Genomic DNA, 25,859 nt, shown 5'->3' with positions numbered 1-25,859 from the left:
TTCAGTGTAAATGCTAGTGGTTTAAGGAAAAAGTAGCTTGGAATAATTATGTTAATTTATATCTAATATCATCTAGGTTTGGAAAAGCATTTAATCCCTGGAGAATCTTTGCCTCACGTCCCAGGGTGCAATTCTGCAACCTTTGGATGCGGCTGCAAAGAAAACAAGTGGCATGTCCAGGAGCTCAGCATGATGCCCGTCTCAGAGCCTGCATGGATCTGGCTGTAGCCAGGACCATTCATGTTGTGGTTCAGCCTCACAGTTTGTGGGAGAATAAATGATAATTTTCCTAATTACAAACCTTAATCTAAACTTAAACTGAAGAAGCCTAGGCCTATACTCTTGATATCAGTTCCACACAGAGGGAAAACGGGATGGGGTGGTTTTTTCCTGATCTTTGTCAGGCCTTGGAGCATTGACCTAGGGTATCGACTCATATGTCAAAGCTATCACCACATTACAGCATTTGCTGCTTCTGTGGTAGAAATAACTTTTCTTCTAGAGATTTCTACAATTTGTCTAAAAGCTTCTTTGAGAACATTTGTCTGAAGCTGTAATGTTACTTCCAAATCTTATGTGTGAATTGACATGAACCTAATTTGGAACGAGCCATAGAAATTCCACATCAAAGCACCGGTATTATTTAATAAATGATTCTCTTGGTGTTGGCCTTGCTGTCTTTGAGGCCCAAGCAATTTACACAGGTAGCGTGTGCCATGATTTAGCTCCTTAAACATTCCATGTCAGAACCTGGCTAGTTAGGTATTACTTGAGTAATAAGCTGCTTTATTTCCAAAGTTGCTCACTCCTAATGCCTGAGCTTCAGGTGTCTCAGCGTGGACACTTGAAGAGTTTTCCAAATGTCTGTTACGAAAGTCTGTTTGGTTCAGGAGCACCATGAAGCCTACTTGGGGCAGTAAATAATTGTATGTGTCCTCTAAATACGAATATAAATCTCACAAAAATAGAATCTTAGACAGAATGTTTTTCCCTTGGTAGCCTTTAGTCCCTTTCCTGTGCTAGGCCATCCTGGTGCCTACACAGGCTGTTGTTTTACAGGGAGCAGTCATTCCTTAGGATTCTTCCTTTTCCATTGCCTCCTGCTTGTCATGGGCAGAGCTGTTCTTTCAAACTTTTTGGTTGGTGCATACTTAAGGAGGTATATGGGACAATAGCTTCTTATTTTAAAAAGCCATAAAGATTTAATGAGAACATGGCTTCAGGGCCTTCCTCAGTGAGAAAGCGGGAAAAAAAAAAGAGAAGAAAAAAGAGGAAGGCATATGTATTGCTGGTTCCAAGAGAACCCTGCTGCAGCACAATGGAATATCTCCAGACAGACGTGGCAATGAAATGCTGAGAGCTTTTGAAGAGGCAGCTAACAACAGGAAGAGAAAAGGACTTAAACCATCAGATGAAATGAGTGTGCTTTGCAAGGAAAATGATCTAGGCAAAGGGAGGCTGGCACTGGCTGCTGGCAGACCCTGACGTGCTCGATCTGCTGCATTTGCTCTGGTTTGTATCCTCACAACTCCATGCTAGAAACACACCTCTGCTTTCTTGGGCCTTTTGTTTTCTGCCTAATTATTTCTAATTTGTCCCTTCCAATGTCATTTCTCTTCTAATTTTCACTCTGGAGGTGTTTTCCTTTCTTTGCTGCTTTGTTCCATAAGCACTGTTCTCACATCCACGCTCTGCAGCCCTTTTAATCTCTCTGAGAGCAAACTGATGCATCATCTGAGACTTCTGTCTGTGATCCTCATCACACAGACTGCAAGATGAATTCAGAGGAACAGAGGGATGTGCACCTTGCAAAAGCTCTTGCAAAATTTTGCTAAAGACAAAGGGTTCCAACTCTGAGCAACGCTGTCTTTTGAGATTCACTGGTCAAGGGAACGCAAATCTGAAGGTCTATCCTTTAGCTGGCCCTCTGCAGCATAAAGTGCTCTTTGTTTAGTGCTGTGCTGTAATGTAGAAAATTCCTTTCTTACAACATTGCCTGAAGTAGTATTCATCATCACATGGAAACAGAGGTGTGTGTTAGGAAGATGTGGAAAGAGGGAGTGATATTTATAGAGCAGATGCTAAATTAACTGCATGCATTAACCAAAAGGCAGGATGTACTTCAATCATATGCTGTTATATTCCTTTATGTTTAACCACTGTAAAGTACATCCTGAAAGGGGCTATGAATGATCAGTCCAGAGTGCTGGTCATCTTCCTGACTTTTGGGAAATCGAATGGGGAATCAAGGCTTTACCTATGAACCTGAACAGAGAGCAAAGGTACCACACAACTGCTGTGTGAACCACAGAATGGCCTGGACTGGAGGGACCTCAAAGCCCATCCTGCCATGAGCTTTAAGGCCACCCCTGCCATGGGCAGGGACACCTTCCACTGTCCCAGGCTGCTCCAAGCCCCAATGTCCAGCCTGGCCTTGGGCACTGCCAGGGATCCAGGGGCAGCCCCAGCTGCTCTGGGCACCCTGTGCCAGGGCCTGCCCACCCTCCCAGGGAACAATTCCTGCCCAATCTCCCATCCAGCCCTGCCCTCTGGCACTGGGCACCCATTCCCTGTGTCCTGTCCCTGCAGCCCTTGGCAATTGTCTCTCTCCAGCTTTCCTGCAGCTCCTTCAGGCCCTGCAAGGCCACACTGAGCTCACCCCAAAGCTTCTCCTCTGCAGGCTGAACAATGCCAGCTCTGGCAGCCTTTCCTCCCAGCAGAGCTGCTCCATCCCTCTGCTCATGCTGCTGCCTCCTCTGGGCTCTCTCCAGCAGCTCCAGGTCCAGAATAATGAACAGAAGGGAGCCAAAAGCTCAGAATAAATGTGGAGCCTAAACAGAAACAAATGGTGTCACCTTTTGCCCCAAGGCAGACAGCAAGAAAAAATAAACACAACAGCTCTGCCCCTTCCCAGCAGGTCACGGACACAAACTGCAGAGCAGGGCAGCACCTTGGGCTCTCTCTCCTGCTGTTCTCTGTGTTTGCACAGGACTGGGTGAAACTGTCTAAATAGAGATGCCTCCATCGAGATTTGTCTGATGAAACCCATTTCTGGCCTCTGATAGTTGTGAATTTTGCAAAGTTGACCCAAAACTGCTCTAACCAGTGCAACCTTTCTGTCCATTATCCTTGCTGCTTATGGAACTAAGTTTTAAGGTCCCCACTTTGCAGCATAGGAAACAATTCTCTGTTCCAAACAACGTAAAAACATCCTCTCTGTATGCTCTCCCTGCTATCATGTGAAGTAGCTGCCTGGATGCATTTCCACACCTTCTTCTACAAAGATTGTTCCCAAGATAGATTAATATCCTTTCCAAAAAGCAGATCAAATTAGTCCTAGTGGAATATGTGTAGCCATAGGAGGCTCCAAAGTTTTTTAGAGCTTTTAACATCTTATGCTAAAGTATAGAGGTCTCTTCTGTTTGATACATATACAAATGATCTGTATTTTCAGAAGCCTTTCTTGTGCTTCAAAAACTGTCATTTCTTTTGTGTGCCTCCATTCAGCAAGCTTCCTGTTGGTGGTCAGAGCAGTTAAAACAGTTTTTTTTTTTTAATATATTTTTTCTGTTGTTTAAAGATTCTGACTGTTGTGATAACAATAGGTGAGCAGTTTTATTTGGTCCCTTGACCATGTAGATGAACAGATGGATTCACTCACATACATGCTCATATGGAGTAGACATCCCTTTATTTATCCTTGGTTTCCTGCAGCAGATTGTGCAATGTAAAGTCATTGTAAAAGTCATCTTGTAGTGCCTGGCCTCAGTTTAAGGGTCATCCTCAGCCTCTGGAAACCCAAACATGACGAGTGTTTTGACATGTCAAGCTCTAAAGCTCCCTAGGAGTCTGGAAATATTCTGTGACTGAATAAAAAATCTGTGGAAGGCTGGAATATAACTTAGAATAAAGCAGAAGTGATTCAACCTGTGTAATAAAAAGAAAGAAGTTGCAGTTTTCTAGCCAAGGAAACTTTGTGCTGGGAGAGAGCTGAATTTGCCTATTTTGTTTTATTCTACTTTTTTAGCATTACCTGTGTGAGATGCTCACAGCAGGGCTGCAGTTTGGGAACTGGGACATTCCATGGGATGCTGCTGCTGGGGTTTGTCTGGAGGGAGGGATGGGGGTGACTGCCTTTGCTGTCGGGGTGCTTGAGAACACCCTGGGAGTGCTCTGGGAGCTGCTTTGCTCTCTGCTGCCCTGTTCGGTTGGCAGAGAACACTTTAGCTGTCTGCCTAAAAAATCAGGAAGAGCAGAGGACATTCCTGGGCTGCTGGGCCCTTCCCAGCCAGGCATGCAGGGCTGCTGTGCAGGAAGAGCCATGAGGTGAAGAGCCATGGGGTTTACAGCATGTGCAGACCCTCTGTGTCCCCTCTGCCCTCCTCCTCCTCGGATCCCACCTTTTGTTCTGCGCTCTTGCGTCCCTCCGTGTGCACAGGCACTTATATGGCAGTTTTGGGGTTTCTTTGAAACCTAAAATGTGGTTATGGGTTCTTATATGGTAGGAGAGATCAGTGTTTAATTTGTCCTAATCTGTGTAGTGGTGAATCCCAGGAATTGGGATCCCTGAGTATGAAAAAGTGCAAACATGTGATTCAAGAGTTCACTGCCTGCTGTTAAAGTCAGGGGATGCTTTGCAATAATAACAGGGGTTTGTCACTTTCAGATCTTCCCCAAAATTTTAGCATAACAGACACAAAGTTTCCGTGGTGGGTGCTAAATACTGCCCTGACAGGCACAGTGGAGGGCTCCAGAATAATTGTCTGCAGAGCAAGGTTTAAACAGGGAGCAATAAATAAGATTTAGGCTGTGCACTGAGCAGGGATGAGAAAACAAAATATCGAGTGGCTGTTCATTAAGTAAGCACTGCTGCACCAGGGCAGGGAAAACACAGTGAAGTAGCACAATTGCAAAGTATATCTTTATGATTTATGTGTGTATAGATGCAATGGACAGGTATTCAAGTTACAGGGTGATGGTGGTAGCACTTCCTAGCTTCTCAGCTTTGCTGTTCCAACCTCGCTGGTGAGCTCCGTGTGCGTTTTATTTATGTGTGTGCTACTTCATCCTCTGGTCAATTGTAATGAAATTAACTGTGTCATCAAGTCTTGCAAATGCTTTTCAGTTAATACCAGTGTTTCTGAAAACCTTTGAAATTAGAGAGAAATAGCCAACTTGCTGGGTTCCCAGTGTAAGCCTTTTATGTGACAGTTCTAGCAAGAAATGTATGCGATGTCATTAGAAGGAATGGCATGATTGCAAACTGATTATTTCATGAGAGAGGACAGAATTGGTATTTAGCATAATATTGCTTCCCTTTATGTTTTGAAAACCTTAGTTCTAGGGAATACAGTAGAACTTTAATTTAAGCCTAATTGTTGGAATTTAGTGTTGTACTGAAATGTCAATTTTCATTTCACAGCAGAGCTGAAGCTTTACAAACACCATGGGATTTCTTGCCAACTTCAGTGGAAAAACTGCTGAAACCTGCACATACCAGCTAAGATGTGAAAACCTCTGCTTAGCCTAACATACAGATCATTCTCAGAGGCAAAGTGGGTGTTACTGCTTGGGGCGATCCAGCAAAGATCAGTGTTTGGGAGGCCTGTTGGTAGAACAGCAAAGGCCACACACTCACTGGAGGCAGCTGAAGGGACCCAAGCTTCCCTGAAGGAATCATTCCTCAGGTGGATCTGGGATGTGGAGGACACCCAAGGAAATTTTAGTTTTTTAAGATGTGTTTAAAATTATCCTAATCACTGTTGTCAAGAGCTGCTGTACAGTAATAATAACAAAACTTTCCATGGGAAAGATGGGGTTCACATCAAGAGCTTGTACTGCCAGAGTTCTATCGCTCCTGTGTCATAAATTTACTGCAGTTAACAAAAGTGGCCTCAAACTCCACAGGCAGCTGTCTCGTGGCCCTTGGAGCAAAGCACGTGGTACAAACTCCAGCTCAGTCTCTGCCGTGTCACTGAACTGCTGCCAGCACAAGGCACCGGCCCACAGCCAGCTCTGGTGGCTTCCTTATTGTCTTAGGGGACTCTGGTTCCTTGCAGTGCAAGGTGTGCTCTGTAAAACCCCGTCCTGGAGATGAGGTGTGACCATGAACCCCTGAGCCTTGCTGGTATAGACATGGAGCAAAGTGGGAAAGAGCAGATGCAGCCTAAAAGCTGAAACGGCCGAGCCTGTGCAGCAGAATTGTGAATGAATCCACGGTAAAAGTGAGGGATCAGGTCGTCTTCTCCAAAAATGCATCCCGTACCTGACACCGCAGTCCAGCCCTGCATTAACTGTCCTGAGCACCCACGGCAGCTCATTTTGTGCTGTTCTGCCTCCCTGCTCCCCTCTGCCTCCTGGGGCTGACTGAGCCAGCTGGATTTTCTCCATTTCTCCCTCCAACACTGTTCCAGGCTCTTCCTTTGGGAGTCACCTCTTGGTAGCAGGAGCTTGCACTCGTGCCTTTTTGTCTCTCCTTTATTGTGCATCCATTCTTCTCTCCTCTTTTAACTTCTGCATCTCCAGGTGCTGCTTCCTGTTGGGGTTGTAAATCCCTTCCATCTCCAAAATTCACGGCTGGCACAGGCAGATTGTCATATCCCAGTGCAGTCCAGTCCTCGCTGCTGCCTCTGTACTGAGTCCTGGTTTGAAGAGGAGGAGTAGCCCCTGAGCTGGAGTTGGTCCTGCAATTCAGGCAGCACCAGACTTTTGGAGCAGGGCTGTTCCTTGCCCTTCCGTGCTCCTGCTCTGCTGTCTGACATGAGAGCTGACTCTGACATCAGAGAGATGCAAAAGCCAGGGCAGAGGACGGTGAAAATGTGCTGGAAGCGCTGTGTGAAATGTGGGAGAGGCGCAAGGACAGGGTGGCATCGGGCAAGGCAGAGGATCACTGAGGTCACAGGAGCAGTGAGGCTGTGGAATATCTGTGTGGGCACGAGGTGGTGTGAACTGGAGAGGCTCTTTGTCATTCCAAAAACAAACAAAGAGGTTTGGGGGAAACAATTAAGTGTACAGAGGGTGTTGAGCAGAAGAGAGTATGACTGTCATGCCTTTGGCAGGCAGGAGGAAAGAGAGTAAGATCTGGAGGTGGGAATGAAAACAGCAAAAAAAAGGGAGTGAGGATAGTGTGTGTTGGAGAAAACAGGGTTAAAGAAACACTGAGAAGTAGGAAACAGTCCAGAGATTCATAGCTGACATTGCCCCATTTTTTTCAATGTATAATTGGAAGCTTTTTCAGAGGGAGGGAGGAGAAATGGAGTGGGAAAATGCTGTGGATCATGACACCTCTTATTTTGATTTTAATTATCCTATAGAGGGGCAAGTCATCTCTGCACAGATGGGCCTCTTTCCTCACTCTCTAAAGTGGCTTAGCCCTAACCTGTCTGATGGGCCTGGTAATTATAAGTTTCACAGGTTGAAATGTGGCTGGAAATTACCAGCACATTTAGATGTGAAAGGATGTAGATATTTTAATAAGCCAATTTTTATATTCCATTTTCTTTGTCCTGAGCCTGAAGTCTCCAGGTGACTTACAGTGGGAATGAAAATCGTGGTGAAGATCTTGTTGAAGCTCTGTATATCCAATTTAAAACAAGATCAGTGTAAATATGGGGCCATCATCTTCCTGATTGCAACAGGTGGGATTCAACCTTAAAGTGTAGGACTGTTACATGTTACATTTATGGAAACAGGAGTTAAAAACACAGCCTGGTGCAAGGCAGAAAAATAAAACTAACAGGAGTGTTAAAATGAAATTTAAAAAATCATAGGAGACTTGAAAAATCTGCTATTCAAGAGCATTTATTTCTTGGAGAAAAAGTTCTCCTGGCCCTGCGGGGTTTCAGAAATGTTCAAAGATTAGGCAAATTTACCAAAATATTGGTTGGATTAGAATATTATGATGTTTGTGACTATCTTGCACTGTTTCTTTTTGGGGAGAGGTTTGGTTCTGCAATAGGGAGTGACTGTGCCAGGAGTTATCATGCTAGTGTTCAGCAAAATGCTCAGACCAGCACAAAACTACTTTGAAGGCCTCTTATTTTAGTCCTGATGAAAATTCTTTTTTTTTTTTTTATTTTTTCCCCAGCACTCTTAATGTTTTGTTTTTAAAGAATTCGGCCCTCTGCCCCTCTGAGTGTTCCTACACAAAGGTCTCCCCTCACAGTTGCTTTTAGCTGGGTTTCAGCTGAACAAAGCAGTCAGCTCTTGCTAATTCTAAACCCAAGGGGCTCCTCTTTCTGTACATTTCTTAATTACATGGGTTATTAAATAGGGGGCAGAAATGCAGCAAATTGTATGAAGGAGCTGTACACAGTGAAATAAAACCCTGCTCCAGCCTGACCCACATCCACATCACACACCCAGGCTGCTGAAGGTGAGGAGGAACAAGCACACACTACCCAAGGGTTTGGTGCCTACTTATTAAAATCACTGTCAGATTTCTTAACAGACTCTCTGGCACAGGAATTCCAAGACAGCTGCATGCCTGGAGACTGCAGGCTTGATATATGGAAGCTTGTAGTTCACACAGGCTCTACAGATCCTGGAGAATATGTCCCTAATAAACACACGCAAACCCCTGCTTCTCCCCAAAGCACAGTCCTGCCCCTTACTTGGTATTTCAAAAATTACTTTCCTATTTTCTCAGCACGGGAAAAACCCACAAAAGGAACCACCAGTGGCCCTATTTGTATATTCTGCTTAAATGTTTGGTTCAGTTTTTTTCTGCTGGGTTTTATTCTGAGTGTTTTGGGAGGTCTGACGAGCACTTGGTCTGGTCTGTTGTGGAATTTCCTGCCATCTCCCCACTCTTGGAAAAACACAGAATTCAACAGCAGCAGAGTTTTTTGCTGAAACAGGTTTCTTTCTGCCTGTCCCCAAATACATGTTCTCTTAAGCACACAAGCAGGTGGCATCAGTATTTCCTGCCAGTGTCCCCTCCCAGATTGTGCTGTTGTGGATATTCACAGTGCTCAAGTTTATTAAAGGTGCTGCAGCAAGGAAAGGAGGGAGCTGCTCTTGTTCTTGAGTAAGACAAGAAGCAATAGACATTTATGAATTGCAACCCAGAACTAGATTAGATGTTAGCAAAGACACCCAAGTGGCAACGAGGGGAAGGACTGGAAGAGATTGCCTCGGGCTTGGGGAACATCCAGCACCAGTGATTTGGGTACTGTTGGTCCTGCCCTGGGCAGGAGAATGGTGTAGCTGACTTACTGAGCCCCTTCCGGCCATACTTGTTAGGATTTTATGCTGCAGAGAAGAAGCTGTGTCCAGAGCTTCCCCAAGTACAGGATCTCTGCCACTTGGGCTTGCAGGACCAAAAGGGCAGCAAAGTTTTAGTCTTAAAAATTCTCATGAGAGTGCTCAGAAAATTTCTGTTCTGCAGAAATTTGTTACCATGCTTTATGAATGTATTTAGTTTTAAATGTGTGTGTAAATCTAGTGTGGGTGAGCAAGTAAGGCTGTAAGGCTAAATTATCCAATAGGTCTGGTGTTTGGCTGCTGTGTTTGAGGCAGAAGAATGGCTTATTAGTAAACTCTAGTCCTGGTTTTTGATCACTGATTCTCTGCTCTTTCCCCAGACCCAGGAAATTAATGACTCTGTCTTACAGGGCTCTTTTCAGTATGCAGTTCACAGTTATCTAAACTGTTGTTGCCCTGTCCTTCTTCCCCTTTAACTTTTTGACTCCCCTGAGTCAAAACCCTCTGTGTGGGTTTTGTGTCATTCCAGAGGCCACAGGCAGCCCAGCAAGGTCAGCTGAGTGTTTTTCTTGCCTGCACTTCTGTGTGGTGGAGCTTAATGGATGTGATAACAATCTGCAAAAATCTCAAGGCTGTAAACACTGAAGAGGAGCAGGAATGGTTCCAAGGATGTGTGGGAAGAAGTTGACCAAAGGAACATGTATAGTGTGTACTATGATAAGTATCTTCACAGCTGGAGCTCTGAGAATGGAATATGCTTTCAAAAGATTTTTCAGACCACTTTAAATAAATGATGGAAAGTGTTCTGCAGCGTCAGCTCTCGATGGTGCTGCGGCTCTCTCAGCACACTATCAGAGCACATATGCTCATTCTTTCTCCCAGAAAAACCAGTTAAAGGGCATGAGAAACCTCCACTGCAGCTGCTACACAGCACAGGAAAAAAATCCTTGGAGTTTTGTTGCTGATTTGAAAATTCAAAGCTGGCTCATGATCTTCATGATAGTTGAATGTCTCTACAAAATTCAGCTGTCCTGCTCGCCCCGTTTGAGGTGTCTGTGGGTCTCAGACAGCAAATTTTGCTCCCTTCCTTGCAGGATCCATTATTATTTCCACTTCCCAGTATTCCAAACCCAGAAGGTTTTAATGAATTCCATGTAGTTTTCTGCTCCTTGCCAGCACTGTTTGCTAATGCAATGTGAAAATGCTAATGGCAGCAATACATTTGGTACATTTACTATCTTCTGACACAAAACCTCACTGGGGTAGGTGATAAGGATGTCTTTATTCTCTGCATCTTCATAGGATTGTATTGCCTGTGGAGCTCTGAGAAGCTGGGCAGATATGGAGCCCACCAAGACTTGCAAGAAACAGCCCCATCTAGAATTCCAGGACTGAAGTCTCTGAGCCCTTCTGGGTCTGTGAACCAGCAGAAGATCTCTTTGCCCTGCCTTCCTTCCATTTGAAACTTCCACTGCCACAATTCCATTGATGTAGGCTCCCTCCTTCAGGCTCTGAGCAGGGCAGGACATCCTCCTGGGCTATCCTCCTATCAGGCTGTCAGCAGAAACACTGATTTTCCTTGTCCTGCAAGGATTTACTCCAGGTGGGCCCGTGGGAAATTATCCTTGTGCATTCCCAGTGGCTTTTTTACTCCACTCCTGTCCAGAGCCTGGGTGCAAATGTATTGCTGATGCTCCAGCAGAGAATCTGAGTCTTTCAGCTTTTCCCTCCTCACTTTAAAACACCACTATTGGCTTTCTGTCACTTGACTTCAGGCCTGATTAATACTATGTAAAACTGAAGACTTCACAGCTATTCTTCAAAAGGATTTAAAGTCCCCTGATTTCCCATAGTGAAGTAAGCAATTGCATTATTTCAATGTGAAGGAGAGAAAATTGAGATCAATATCCCCTCGTAAATACAACGCTGCAATTCGTAACAACAACGATGATTTAATTTTTCTGAAGGCCGGGGAACCAAAGAGGTGGCAGTTCCTGTGTTCTTCCATAGCCATATATTTCTGTGTTAAACTTCTCCTGCTGGTTGACTTACAGGGCTCAAGGAATGTGTCTTCAGGATATGTTCTGATGAAAATAAATAACTTTGTTTTACAAAATTTGGGGAAAACACTGGCAGTTCCCAGCAGTTTTGCCTTTTCCATGCTCAGTGGTGATTCAGGATTCAATTCACCCCCAGACTACAAAGAGTGAAGGGGATTAGACACTCAATCAGGCTGGAAATTCCTGATCCACGTCTTGACTGTCCTACAGGTGAGGCTTTAAATGGCTGAAAGGTAAAGGTGAGTGAGGAGTGCTTTGAAGGAAGATTTTTTCTTGCAGGGAACTGGGAGTTTCTCATGGTGTGATGTTCTGCCACGATGCTTCACCTCAGAGGCAGGAGCAGCCTGCAGGCAGCAGGGCAGAAAAATGGCTGAAAAATTGGTTCTTCTTTAGAAATGAGAAAGTTGGGGTGCTTTTGGTTAAATCATGTGAGAGGAACTGAAACACAGCAGAAGTGCTTCTGCAGCTGAAGAACAGGACTTTTATGTGTGAGGATGTTACTCCAAAGAGAATCTTCAAGTCTGCACTCTAAATCCTAGGAGGGAGGCTGGCTATTAATATTGATAGGGCATGACAAGCTCTCCTAGGGACTTGTGGGGAGGGTGAGATGCAGAGTAAATGCATTCTGAGCAGGAAAAGAAGCAGAGTAGGTGCTCTGATTGTCTCCTCAGATTAAATGCATGGATTGCCATGTATTAAACCATGGTAACTCTCTGGTTTGCCCTCATCCCTGTTGATCTCAGAAGGGATTGCAAAAATACACGGATGCAGCTTCCCAAGGCAGAGTGGATCCCCAGATCCCTCTCTGGGTGATGAAAACACATTCCTGTCATCCAGAAGGACTGTGGTTTCCAGGGTTCCTTGTGGTGCTGAGAAAATCACTGAAAACTTTTTTCATTTGAGACGAATCGGTTTGTTTTGTGTTTCCAGAGCCAGATGGGGAGGGCAATAAACTCTTTTGGGGGTGGAGGGATTGAGCTGCTGAAGCGTTGGGTAGGAGCTGGAATTAATTTCAGATGAAGAGATATTTGCATGCTAAAGTCTGTGCTAGCTCTAACTATTGGACTAGATTTACTTGGAGAAAAGCTGTGCTAAGGGAGTGAAAAAAAGGTTACATGCCTCTCCCAGGGAGTCTGGGGAACAGGAACAGTGGGATTTATGTATCTGCCCTGTGGTTGAGATTAGATAGCCAGCAACTGTAGCCTGGGGGGAAATGTGCCATCATTTGCATGCAGCAAGGTAATTACAAGTTCCTCCATTTAATCTTCCCCTCTGCATGTGGATCTATGGCTTCGTTAGGACAAGTCCAATTACCTTGCTGCTCTCTACATGGAAATGTACTTGGAGTTCACTCGATGCTAAATAAGGCTGCCAGTGTGCTTGGTGGGGTTGGTTTGATGTGGATATACTGCACCAGCTGGAGGACTGGGATGTGTTTCCATTTGCTTCCATGTATAATTCAGGACGTTCATAAAGAGCTGAGCATCCTGGATATCTGAAGGGTACTTTGGGGCCACCCTGGGACTTCCATTGATTGGTTATCAGGGGAACAGTGCACAAAGTTTCACTCCAGCAAGTGAAATCATTTCATGCTCCCAGCCAGTAGAATATTCAGGCTGCTTCTGTAGCAGAGCAGGAGCAACTGATGCAGGTAATGGGACCGTGGATTTTTTATTGGAATCTTAGGCCTTTAATACAGCTTTGAATACTAATAGTGAGGTGTCATCAGTTCTGCACAGGGGTTGTTCTCTCTTCAGCCTGAAAGCTGCACTTCTTTCCTGTCTGTTGCTTCTTCTCTGACCTGCTTCTCCTTCCAGCTGAGACAGCTTTCAAACTGAACTGTTTTTGCTTATTCTTTCACAAGACCTTTGTTTAGACAAGGAAAAAACAGGATTAATTTTCTGCCTAACAAATCTTTTAAAGTTCAGTTTTTCCCACACTGTCTCTTCAGCAGGTCTGGGCTGTGTCCTGTAGCCCATGCTCCCCTGAGAAGGCACTAATTCATTTTTCGTGTGCCTCCAGTTATGTAATCCTCAGAGGGAAAAGGAGTCTCTTGTCACCCTGCTGTCCAGTGAGGGCTGCAGTGAAGTGACCACTTTTCAGTCACTCATTTCGGCTTCCTTTCAACTCCCATATCTGAGAGATGAACACTTCCCATTAAACTGCAGGATTTTGCTTTCTCTCCATTCCTTCTTCAGTCTCTCCTTGCTGATAAATAATAGATACAGGAGAATGAATAAAGCACTAAACTTGTGCCTTGGGACTGAATTTTCTATCTAATTGGTGGTCCAGCCCAGTGTGAAATCTGTTTGGTGGTTTCAGCTTGGTACTTTTGGAACAGTATTCCTCCTGTGAAGATATTAACTGTGAAAAAATTTAGCATGGCAAAGCAATCCCAGTGTCTGCTTGAGAAAGGCCAAAATGAAGTTAATATAGAGCAGGATTCCCTCCACTCCTACACAAAGTGTCTCCAGGGCAGCCTTACTGGGCTGCTGCAGGGCAGCCAGTCCTGTGCCTGCTCACACTCCTGGAGGGTTCTGTTTGATAGACCGTGTCTGGTTTTAGTGCTTGGGCTTTTGAGTGACATCACAGAACCACAGAATGCTTTGGGCTGGAAGGGACCTCAAAGCTCATCCCATCCCACCCCCTGCCATGCCCAGGGACACCTTCCACTGTCCCAGGCTGCTCCAAGCCCCAATGTCCAACTTGGCCTTGAGCACTGCCAGGGATCCAGGGGCAGCCCCAGCTGCTCCGGGCACCCTGTGCCAGGGCCTGCCCACCCTCCCAGGGAACAATTCCTGCCCAATCTCCCATCCAGCCCTGCCCTCTGGCACTGGGCAGCCATTCCCTGTGTCCTGTCCCTGCAGCCCTTGGCAATTGTCTCTCTCCAGCTTTCCTGCAGCTCCTTCAGGCCCTGCAAGGCCACACTGAGCTCACCCCAAAGCTTCTCCTCTGCAGGCTGAACAATGCCAGCTCTGGCAGCCTTTCCTCCCAGCAGAGCTGCTCCATCCCTCTGCTCACGCTGCTGCCTCCTCTGGGCTCTGTGCAGCAGCTCCAGGTCCTTCCTGTGCTGGCCCCAGGGCTGGGGCAGCTCTGCAGGTGGGGTCTCAGCTGAGGGGCAGAGGGGCAGAATCCCCCCTCCCCTGCTGCCCACGCTGGGGCTCAGCCCAGGGCAGGGGGGTTTGGGCTCCCAGCGCACACGGCCGGGGCAGGGCCAGCTCTGCCCCGCAGCTCCCCCAGGGCCTCTCCCAGGGCTGCTCCCTCTGCTCAGCCCCAGCCTGGACTGATCCCGGGGGCTGCCCTCACCCAGGTGAACTTTGCTTTGTGATATTGGATTTATTTCTATGTATATATTCACAAGTGTAATTATGTATGCATATATATATGCATAGCTATATATGCATGTGTGTGTCTATATACATATGCATATGCATATATATATATATATATATATATATATGTAAAAGTAAGATACTCCTCCCACAATTGCCTCATATGGGGGAAAACACCACCTGGCTGTGACTTGGAAAGTAAATGTCTAATGTCACTTACATCACTGCAAGAGCTGCCTTTTAATAGTAAAAAAAGAAATCTTAACCTGCTATTAATGTGCTGTTTGCAAATCTTCATAGCCAGAAAGTCCACTGGGTTTGATTTTTTAGCCTAATATATAATTTTATCTTGAAAATAGAATAGAATCAGGAATGAGTAGCTCAGAGTTGGATGTTTCAGCCCATATTCTGTGCCTTTTGGATTCCTATGGAAAGCACAGCTCTGTACAATCACTTGTCTTCCTTCCAATGAGAATGATAAGTTTGTGAGAATTTTTTTTGCATGCCAGAGTGACCTCAGAGTCCTGGCTGAGCTTTATTGCCAGAAAAGTGCTGAAAGAGGGAACGTTTAAGCACCTGTACATGTGTGCAGAGTCAGTTCAATGGTTCCTCCTGTAATGAAAAGTGAAGGTCTCAGAACTTTCTGAATGTAATAATTGGTGCTGGCGTCTGAAATCACCCTGGATTTTGTAGTTAGGGCTTGGTCATTGGGGTACTGACTACCAAGATGTTCATGGCAGGGCTGGTCCCTAAAATTAGCCCCTTGTGTCTAAAAATTCTTTTAGTTTTACTTCTCCTCTCTTGAATACTGGGACAGGTTTCCCAAAGAAGCTGCATCCCTGGAAGCATTGAAGGCCATGTTGGATGAACTTTAAGGTGTCTTCCAACCCAAACTATTCAGGGATTCTGTGATAACCCCAGGAGTGGTTGGTGGAATGTGGCAGTAAAAAAGCTCTTTTTGCACTGGGAATATTCGGAGTGTTTTGAGTCCCTTCCTCCAGGCTTCCACTGACCAAGCTCAGGACAGGAAATTCCTGAGGTTCATCCACGTGTTCAGGCACCTGAAGGCATTTGCATGAAGGCACCTAAAGTTAGGGACAGGAGAAATAGAAAGTTTTGTGATCGTGCTCTTGTGTGTAGATAACAAACTGCACAAGAGGCTACAGAATATATTGGACTGAGGAATTAATGGCTACACTTCAGTCTTTGCTGTGCCTTTACAAACACTGATAATAACAGTGAATCTTCCACCATTCCCTGTAAAACTCTACTGTGCTGCAGAATAAATTAAAAAAAACCCAACCAAGTGTGCCGAGCTCAATGGAAACTTTCTGTTGGCTTCAGAGAGGGTTGGAGCAGCTGCTAAATGAAATCTCACCATGAACCCACAATGTTTTCCTCTTGTGGGGAGAAATGCGAAAGGCAAGACCAGTACAAAAGTTCTGCACTGCTGTTGGTGGAGAAGCCAAGCCAAGTGAGGAGCTTGTAGGAGAAAGGAAGCAGCATCAGGGCCTGATGGAAGAGCTTCAAAACAAGAGAGAGCTCCAGTGAGGGTTTACATCTTCCAGCAATAGCAGGATGTCTCTCTGGACAGAAAATTCCTGCAAGAGGCAGTGCCAGCAGGGAGAGAGCAGGTCCTGCAGAGCCTGATGGAGCAGGGCAGGTCAGAGCAGTGGCTCTCCCTAAGCAGAACTTCTCTGGGTTTCAAAGGCAATCTGCTCTAAAAGCTGATGCTATGGCTTGGAAGCCCTGTTTATCCTGGAGAAATCCCTTCCAAACAAAGTGGAGCATTGACAAATAGCAACTAAAATTTCTGTTCAAAATGTTGGCTGTGGCAAATAAAAATTTGTCTTCTTGGGTAGCTTGTGCTCCTATGTCCAGGACAAATTTCTGCAGGCTCCTGCTCATCACTGGCTCCTCTCTTGAAGGAGATAAATAATATTGACCTTTGGAAATGTGTGGCTCAATAGTTTGTCTTGGCTTCAGAACTTGCCAAAGCTCATGACTACGTCTGGGAGGATTGTTTCAGATATATCCATGTCAATAAGAACTTATGTGAGCTAAAATAACCAATTTAAGAGTGCAGGACTCAGTCATCTTGTTGACAAGCTGCCTTCATGCTAGATATGTTTTCTATTATTGGTGACATTTCCAGCAGATCCCAGAACAATGCTAGGTGAGTTCTAAAATTAATACCCCTTTCCATGGTCCATTAGTTTGACTAGGTCTGGATAATAAATGGAGCTACAAAATCCAAGAAAGCAAGCAAAACCCCTGCACTTCCTCCCAGATCCAATCCCAAAACTGCAAGTGGGTTGGTTTTTTTTGTAGATAATTTGAACTTTGACTGCGGAATCTTTATGGAAGTTCTAAAAACAGCATCCTCATTTTTCTTTTCACTTTCATAAGCCTACCGAGTCCCAATCAGAGTGATAATTAAAATGTTGAAATGCAATGAAATAATGTCTGTGAAGTGTTTCTAAGCAGAAGCAGAGCTCTCTTGCAAGATTTCAGCTCAGTTCTGCAGACCCAGAGGATTTAGCTGTTTCTGATAAGCCTAGATAAGCTCCTGGACTTCTGAATGCCTGAACTGCAACTCTGAGCTTGGTGAAGTTCACTTATCACCAGTGAATTTTGTATTTAATTTAATATTGTTTTATCAACTGTCTTTGTATAACTTTCCTTCCTCCTCTCCTCTTCCACCGCCCTCAAAGTCTTGCCTGACATTTTAAACCCAAATCCCACTTAAATATTAGCAAGTTCAGTACAGTAATTATAGATCAATATATTTTTAATTGCAATCTACAGGCTCTGGTAGAGATTGACAACTGTACAGAGTAGCAAAGGTGTTTACATCACTCACAAATTAAATATCTTTAGACTTTTGGACCAAATAGCTTCAACCTGTAAATATTTAGTTGCTAAATAAGTAGTTCATTTGGAATGAATATAGGTTTTACATATATACTTGTACTCTTACAACAGCAATTTCTCTTACTGCATTAAATACAATCTTTTAATTAGGCCAAGACCTCCAAATATCAGGAACACTATTGGTTATTTTATAACCTTGACTTTCTAGCAAGATGCCTGAATAGTTCTAATGATTTCCCAAACATGATACCTGTAATGTTCTTGTTGTAATTTGGGATAATTAGAATGGTGAAATTATATTTTTTAAGAGAGTGATATATGCTTGCTAGTCTGTATTGAACAATGCTTGTCACTTTGGATTTAAAAATGTTTAAAGGTAATTATATGAGTCTTGAGCTGTAGTAAAAAACCACACAATTACAAGTTTGCCTAAGGGCCATACAACATTTGTGTTTTCTTTCTGAACTCTTCACGCTCTGAGATTTGTAATTGTCCAACACCTCACCTGATTTGCCTGCCTTTGTTACCTGAGTAATCCTTGGTGCTACATGAGCTTGGAAGAACATTCCCAGGTCTGTAGCCAGAGCAAAGCCAGACTCCTGGAGTTCAGGGCAGTGCCCCTCGTGTCAGTGATTTTAGAACATCTGATTCCGTATTAGAACAGACATTTCATTATTAATATTTGATTCTGTAATTACTTGATATTTAACCTTCTCCTACCATTGGGGAGGGGTTGAAAAATGATAATTTTCTGTGGGACAAAACTTGGAAATTCCAATCAGTTTGATGTTAAGTTGCTGCTCTTTCAGATGTGAAATAATGTGGTTTAATTATTCTGGCATTTAAAGTGTCCTTTCACTTCAGTCCAATGTCATTTCCATTCCCTGTTGAATTCCTGGGGTACTTTTAATGTTCTGCTCCACACTCTTAAGGAAAGTCATCTCAGGAAATAAGAACCTGTGCATTTCTAACCAGCAAGGTGCATGTGTAATTTGCATTCTTAATTCAATTTAAATAGGAGCATGAAGGTTTTGTAAGCAAACATAAAAACCTGGCCAGAGCAGATGCTGAAGAACATGTAAAAGCAAAGGGTTTATACAACATTTCAAATTCAAGATTTAGAGTAGAGAGATGGGCCTGGTCTGACCAGGACTGGAGGGGTGGGGTGGTGCCAAGAGCTCCTGTGCCCTGCAGTGGGCACAGCAATGGAGCCCAGCCCTGTGTCCATGGCATTCTGTCTCCCTAAAAGAATATAAATTGGTCACCGTGTTCTTGTGCTCGTGGAGGATTTTTACAGGGCTTGATAACTGAGGGCGGTTCTGATAAATACTGCAAGACAAAGATTTATGCTCTGAAATGTGGCAAAGGGAAATTTCTGCTCCGATTTTCATCTTCAGTTTGAAAGTAGAGGGGAATGCGCTGTGTGCACAGACAGCTTGGAGAGCTGTATCTTTCCCCCTCAAGCTGTGCATTTAAAGGTCCTTAGGAGATTATATAAAATATGTTGACAGTTTGTGAAACACAGCAATGCTGCAGATTCATCTGTCATGTAGACAAATCTTTATTTCTAACAATTATAAAGTCATTATAGTCAGGAAAGCTTAAAAAGCTGTGGAGTTCTCACTTATTGTGCCTGTTCAGCTGAAATTATTAATTGGAAACTGAAGTTTCTAGATCTCCCACCTCGGAGGACTTGAAGCAGCCCTTCAGACTCCTTGGTGAGCCATGTTGGTCTAAATTCAGAGTGAAAATACGTTGCAACTATAATGTTATTGATTCTTTATTGCAGGTATTAATCTTTTCCTTTAGCAGTAAATAGCAAACATAGGGGCAGGGAGAATAGGATGTTCTTCCCAATGGAAAATTGAGTAATTAAATTTTGAACTGTAACTGCTGGATGTGTATACTTCATAAGAGTACCCTGCTTTTATCATGACTTTTTTCTTTTTTTCGGCAAAATCCAAGCTGTATTTTAGGTAGGAAAGAGAGAACTCCTTTAGTGTAGTTACAGATTTTTACTCAACTTATGGCTTGGGGAGGCTGACTCATATGGATATTCAGTTTCCGCTGGGAAAAGAATTGGTAAAAAGCGGGATGGAGGCAGGAAACAGAAGGCTTTTTCCTGTGTATGGGTGTAAAACCAGAAGAGAAGTGAAAAAAAAATATAGGGCAGTAGGATTTTCAGAGAACAGCCTTGGGTTAGATTTTATTCACATTTAGTCTGAAAAAAATGTTTGTCCTCATTTTTAAAATTGTTCAGCACTTTCCAAATTCAGTCTGAGTGATCTAAGCTCTGCACTTCTGGAAATCCAGGCACTTATTTTACCTTAAATATGGACAAGAGACCAATTATAGCTCTTTTATTTTAGTCTGGGCCTAAGTGCACTATATACCATCATAGCATATTCAGTGAATCTCTAGCTCATGGAATATATTTTTCTATCCCTTAAGACATTTATAAAACCAATATAAAACCCTCAACCTGGTGAAATGGTTTGAATTACCCAGAGGCAGAGCTTGCTGAGGCAGTCCTGGGTTTTGTGAGCCTGAAATATCCTTGCAAGGTGAGCACCGTGTCCAGGCACTGTCATTGTCCTCCCCATCGGGGAGGGAGCAGTGGGGTGGCAAATGGCCTGGTCAGCAGAGGGGTGGAACAGTTTGCATCCTGAATTTTAGTGGGGTTGAGGGTGTCTGTGATTTCCTGCACTGGACACAAACTGGGCAGGTCAGGTGTAACTGGGGCTGTAAATCAGCTCTGCCTGTTCGGCGGGTACTGAACGTGACCTAAAATACGTTTGGGGCAAGAGGGGTGTTGGCACATTTTGAAGAACTGCAGCTGAGGAGATTTTCTTTGTTCTAAGTGACAGATTAAGGACATCTTTACCTTTCTGATAGTGCTGGAACCAAGGCTTTCCACGGGGGATGTGACAGAAATGGTAATGACTGACACTTGGATTTACCTGCCCATTGGAATGAGACCTCATTGCCAAGGCCTGCTCCAGAGCAATCCCTGTGCCACTGATGCTCCTTGTGCCCAGGAAATAGGTGGTGTCTTTTTGCAAATGTCCAAATTACTTACTTTTTAAAATCTTATTCTGTTTTCTGTTCGAAATGTGGGGGTTTAGGATTGATTTTTGCTGAAAACTTGGGTCAGGCTCTGCTGCAGCCAGTTTTAGTTTCTGCTCTGCGCTGTTTCATTGCTGTGGCCTGAGGTTTTCCTCTCTATCAGCTGGGCAAGGTGGAATCCCATGGCACATCTGGCTAAAGAAATCTGAGGGAGACTATTTACCAATGCCTCCAGTGCCAGGACAAGGGAGAATGGCTGCCCAATGCCAGAGGGCAGGGCTGGATGGGATATTGGGCAGGAATTGTTCCCTGGGAGGGTGGGCAGGCCCTGGCACAGGGTGCCCAGAGCAGCTGGGGCTGCCCCTGGATCCCTGGCAGTGTCCAAGGCCAGGCTGGACATTGGGGCTTGGAGCAGCCTGGGACAGTGGAAGGTGTCCCTGCCCATGGCAGGGGTGGCACTGGATGGGCTTTAAGGTTCCTTCCAGCCCACACCATTCCAGGATTATGATTCTATGAAATTGTCAATTGCTTAAGGAAAACAGAAATTGGAAAGAGTAGCCACTCTAGAAGTACCCTGGAATAATTTTTTTTCTTCATCTTCCTGTATCCCAAGAAATCTACATCTTGCAGTGGAATAAAAAAAAGTAGTGATCTTCAGCAGGTTAAATTTCAGTACAGATTCGTGGTTCCAGTGTGAATAATTGTGTTTATTTGATGAATACAGTGTGACATGGAAGTTTCCTGCTGATAAATTTGTTCTGAGATCAGAATGGACGTGTGAGAGAGAAAGGGATACAATCTGCAAATCATCTCTTTAACGATTAAGACAAACCCCAGACTGCCCAGAGAATGGCCATAGGGAAAGTAAAAATGTGAGTTTATGACAAAACCCTGAACCACGCCAACACAACACTCAGCTGTATCTTTCTGGTATGAAATTTGGGGAGTTTCTGCTTTCAGAAACATGCCAACATTTTGCACCCATTCCTGTGGTTTCTCTCTGAAGGGAATAAAGGCACGTTAGGGTATTTAGAAAACCAGAATTCTCTGCAGAAGAAATTTCTGCATTCTTCTCCAGTTCACTTTTAATCCCTAAGTCAAGAACTCTTTAACACAATGCCCTGCCTGCATGCAATACAAATGAGGGAAGGCTGTGTTTTAAGCTTTTTGTACAGACAAAACATAATAGCACTGACTGTGGCAGTAGAACACATCATTTATTTTGCATGTTATGCAGCATGTTAATGTTCACTGGAGCTGGGATTGACTCCTACAGTTTGAGCAAATGCACAGCTTTCTGGATCAGAGTCAGGGACTGCTCAACCCACACCTTAGGGAAATTGTTCGTGTTAATTGTGTGGGCAAAATACGAGGGGGGCTCCTGGACTGGGTTTTCTTCTCACCTGCCCCAAACAGTGTTGTCAGTGAAGATTTCTGTCTCCCATGGGATAGTGAAAGAGAGTAGGGTTAGGTTGTATATTGGGAAAAAGTTCTTGGCTGTGAGGGTGGGCAGGCCCTGGCACAGGGTGCCCAGAGCAGCTGGGGTTGCCCCTGGATCCCTGGCAGTGCCCAAGGCCAGGCTGGACATTGAGGCTTGGAGCAGCCTGGGACAGTGGAAGGTGTCCCTGCCATGGCAGGGGTGGAATGAGAAGGTCTTTAAGGTCCCTTCCAACCCACACCATTTCAGGATTCTGTGATTTTTAATAATCCCATGTTTGCAGGCAGTATTTTGAAGCTTGACATAAATAAAAGTATAATATGAGTGAATTTAGCAGCAGAAACTTTGCTGATTTATTTATTGTTTTCATTCTAGTTCAGCACCTTTTGTTCCTCTCCATGCTTTCCGTTTTTAGGCTGATGTTCTGTACCACCTGGCAATATGTAGGAGTTCCTTTAAAACCTCCTCATCCGGGGGTTGTTAATGTGGAGATTGGGAGCTGAATGCAGGGAACTCATGGCAGGAATGAGAGCAGGGCGTGGCTGTCCTGCCCTGCATCCATGCAGGGTGGCAACTCACGCCTGGGTTTTCCTCCTGTGCCAGGGGATGCTCTCAAAGCTGCCTTGAGGTGTGATGGATGGGCAGAACGGGGGTTCCACCCTCGGCTGTACCAGCCTGCAGAGCTATAAATCAAATGCTGAGCCTAAAAAAAAGCCCAAGAGGTTTAGATTTACTATGTAGCATCCAAAATACAGTTTATTTGTAAACAGCAAGGTAGAAATAGAGAGCAGCTTTCAGAGTTAGCCAAGGTACATCTGAGATATTTCAAGAATATGTTAGCCATAGGTGAAACTGGCTAATATCTACAGCACTGTATTTTAGCATCGAAGCAAATGGGCTTGATGTCAAATTAGTCACTTATTTTGTTGTCATCTCTGCTCACTCATGGGAATAAAACATATGAAGAACACAATTGTGCTAAAAGGTAATGTTTATTAAGTTAATCTGTGCTGGTGTATACTTTAGGCTATGCAAATAAGAACTTTGCTGCATTTGTGCAGAAACATAATTGAGATATTTCCTTCAAATTAATTTATCTTCCTTTAACAGAATGTAATGTGTGAGGTGTTAGAGGCTTCATGTTTCTGCTTCTGGGTGGCACCAGACCTTGTTTACCACTTGTGGCTTTGCATGGCTTTGTTTGACCTGAAATTCACTGACCCTTCGAGAAAATATTGGGTTCTTATTTTTCCAGCACGGGATGAGCTTAGTGTAATTGTACTAAACTTTATCTTCAGTTTCAAAATCAGTTGTTATTATGTGGTGTAGGAAAAAAAGGAGCAGGATCAGGAAATGACTCTGGTTTAAGAGAGGCTTTTTACGAGTGCCTTCAGGAGTGCATTAAGCACCATGAGTTACATCTGCCTCGTGTGTTTTCTGTCCCTGGGAGGGGGGTGTGCAGTGGAGTGTTTTGTTTTGGTGGGGTTTGCTTTCTATCCAAACCATCTCTGTTTCTGTGGGGAGGTGTTTGGAGCACTGGGGCTGGAATTCCTGCTGCCCCTCCAGGCTTGGCGGAGACACTGAAGGGAGCACCTCAGTGCAAACCCGGTGACACCACTTTGAGGAGAGTCCTAACAGGGCAATTCTTGTTCAACATGCTGAAAACTCATTTATTCAAAGCATTTTTTGGGGACTTCTCTTAGGTTTGATTTGGGGATTTGGTTTTTCTTGGTTGCATCAGCAATTCCTGCATCTATGTGGAAAAACTCTGTATCCAGGGGGACACTGAGCTGTGCCATCAGCTGAATCCCAAGGGGAGGAGTTCAACTGAGGGAAGAAGGACGGAAGGCAGGAAGGCAGGAAGGAAGGAAGGAAGGAAGGAAGGAAGGAAGGATGGATTATGGATTTTAGGAAATGTCAGCAGCAGCTCCCCTCTCAAGGACTTGCAATACAAACAGAACTTTACAAGCAAAAAATATTTTTTCTTGTCTTGGTGAAGGGCACAAGAAATAAACTGTAAGAGTAAAGGCTGATGAGAACAAGTATGGACTGCGGTTGTTGCCACTCCTTATTGATTTAGGTGGTGTCCAAAAAGACCAGTTAGAATTAGACCCCTCCTGGTTGAGACCCTATAAAAACCAGAATGAATTTCCCAGCTTTTTCTCAGCTGTGCATCCTTTGTAAGTGCATTGCAGCAGAGAGGCTGCATTCCAAACACAGACAAAGCAGGAAATGTGTTTCTGATTCTGCTTTGGAATCTGTGTAGCTGTGTTTGTCTCTGCTGCTGGGTTCACCTCTGCACAGCACAGAGGCACAGCCAGAGCTGCTCTGGCATTTCTCTCTGTTGGGCATTATCTGCTCAACAGCAACAGTGATTAGACTAAATTTAGAATGTACAGAGTGGTGAATTTAAGTTTTCAAAACAAACCCGTGCCGGAGTTATGCACACAAGAATGGCTTAAATTGAGTATTGAAAGAAAAAAGAAATGGACTAAATCACTTCTAATTTTCTGGTGGGAAAAGACTGTAAAATATGCTAAAGAATACAAATAGGCAGAAAAATCCCATTGTAAGCTGGGATTCAGACTTGATCTCATTTCTTGTCCAGCTGTAAGACAAGGAAGCATAGATTTTTTATCAGATTTGATACAGTCTTGACTGTGTCACTGTGATGCTCCTGCCGAAATAATGAGACAGTTTCCTCTAGTCATCCAACAGATGCAGAAAGGTTGTGTATTCTTCTAAAAAGAGTCTAAAATATTTGTCTGGAAAGTGAAGAGAGAAGCCCAGTCTGACCCAAAGACACGTCCTAGAAGGGATACCACCTTTTTGGTTGTTTGTAGGGTTTACTGTACTAATTTTTTAAAATTATTATTATATTTTTTAGTTTGATTTTCCATAAGAGGTCACAATAGATAAAAGTATAGAACAGGCAATTTCATCTCAGTATCATTTTTGTTCTGTCTACAATTTTGGCACTTTTTCATGCAGCAAATTCAAGCAGTTGCTTGAATGGAACAGAAAGTCTGGTTTGCTCCAGTGCTGTTTAATACTGGAAAAGTTAAGAAGAATAAGGAAAACTCACACTTTTTATTAAAGATGCTTCAAATTATAACTAAATTGGTGCAAAAGGCCCATCTTCATGGAGAACCTGTGACTACAGAACTCCTCAGGGGCAGCTTCTCCACACACGGAGGTCTGTGTGCATTTTTCTAACCTTCCAAAATAACCTCGATAAATCACGTCATTAAGAAACTGTCTCAAACAAACAAAAATAGCTTCCATTCCTAAATCACTGTTAGTTTGGAAATCAGAAGAAGTAATGGTCTCGTGTTTCCTGCAGTAGGTAAAGCTGCAAAGCAAGCACTGAACAATGAGGCTCGTGGCTTCTGCTGGCAAAGCCGTGCCAGAGGGTTGGAGCCAGGGAGTGGCAGATCCATCTTCCCTGAAAGGCAATTCCTCGCTGTTCTTTAGGGTGGCAGATATTAAATATTCTTTGTTTTGCCAGTCATACCTTTTGGAAGTCACAGATTGCTTTATCCTAAGTAATTAGGGTAGTTTCAGGTAATAGGGATCTAAATTATGGATCCTTTTATTCTGCTTTTATTTTTGGAGGCAGAGTGGAAGGATAATTTTATTTTACCTTTCAGAGAACTAAGGCTTACCTTGCTTGGGGAGCTGGGACTGGGAGAAAAACATGCACTATGTCAAAATTTGCAATAACATAATGAGCTCTCATTAACACTGCATTCCACCCAAAAGTTTCCTATTCTTCCTAATAGCTTTTCATAGCAACACAGTTTCCCCCAGTACCAGCGGGGACTATGTATAGTACCTAACTTTAAAATGACAGACCCATTCAAAGACATGATCCTGAGAGTTTTA

This window comes from Corvus hawaiiensis, chromosome 12 (genome assembly GCF_020740725.1).
Source record: "Corvus hawaiiensis isolate bCorHaw1 chromosome 12, bCorHaw1.pri.cur, whole genome shotgun sequence".
In the NCBI taxonomy this organism is placed as follows: Eukaryota; Metazoa; Chordata; class Aves; order Passeriformes; family Corvidae; genus Corvus; species Corvus hawaiiensis.
This window is presented reverse-complemented; position numbering follows the sequence as displayed.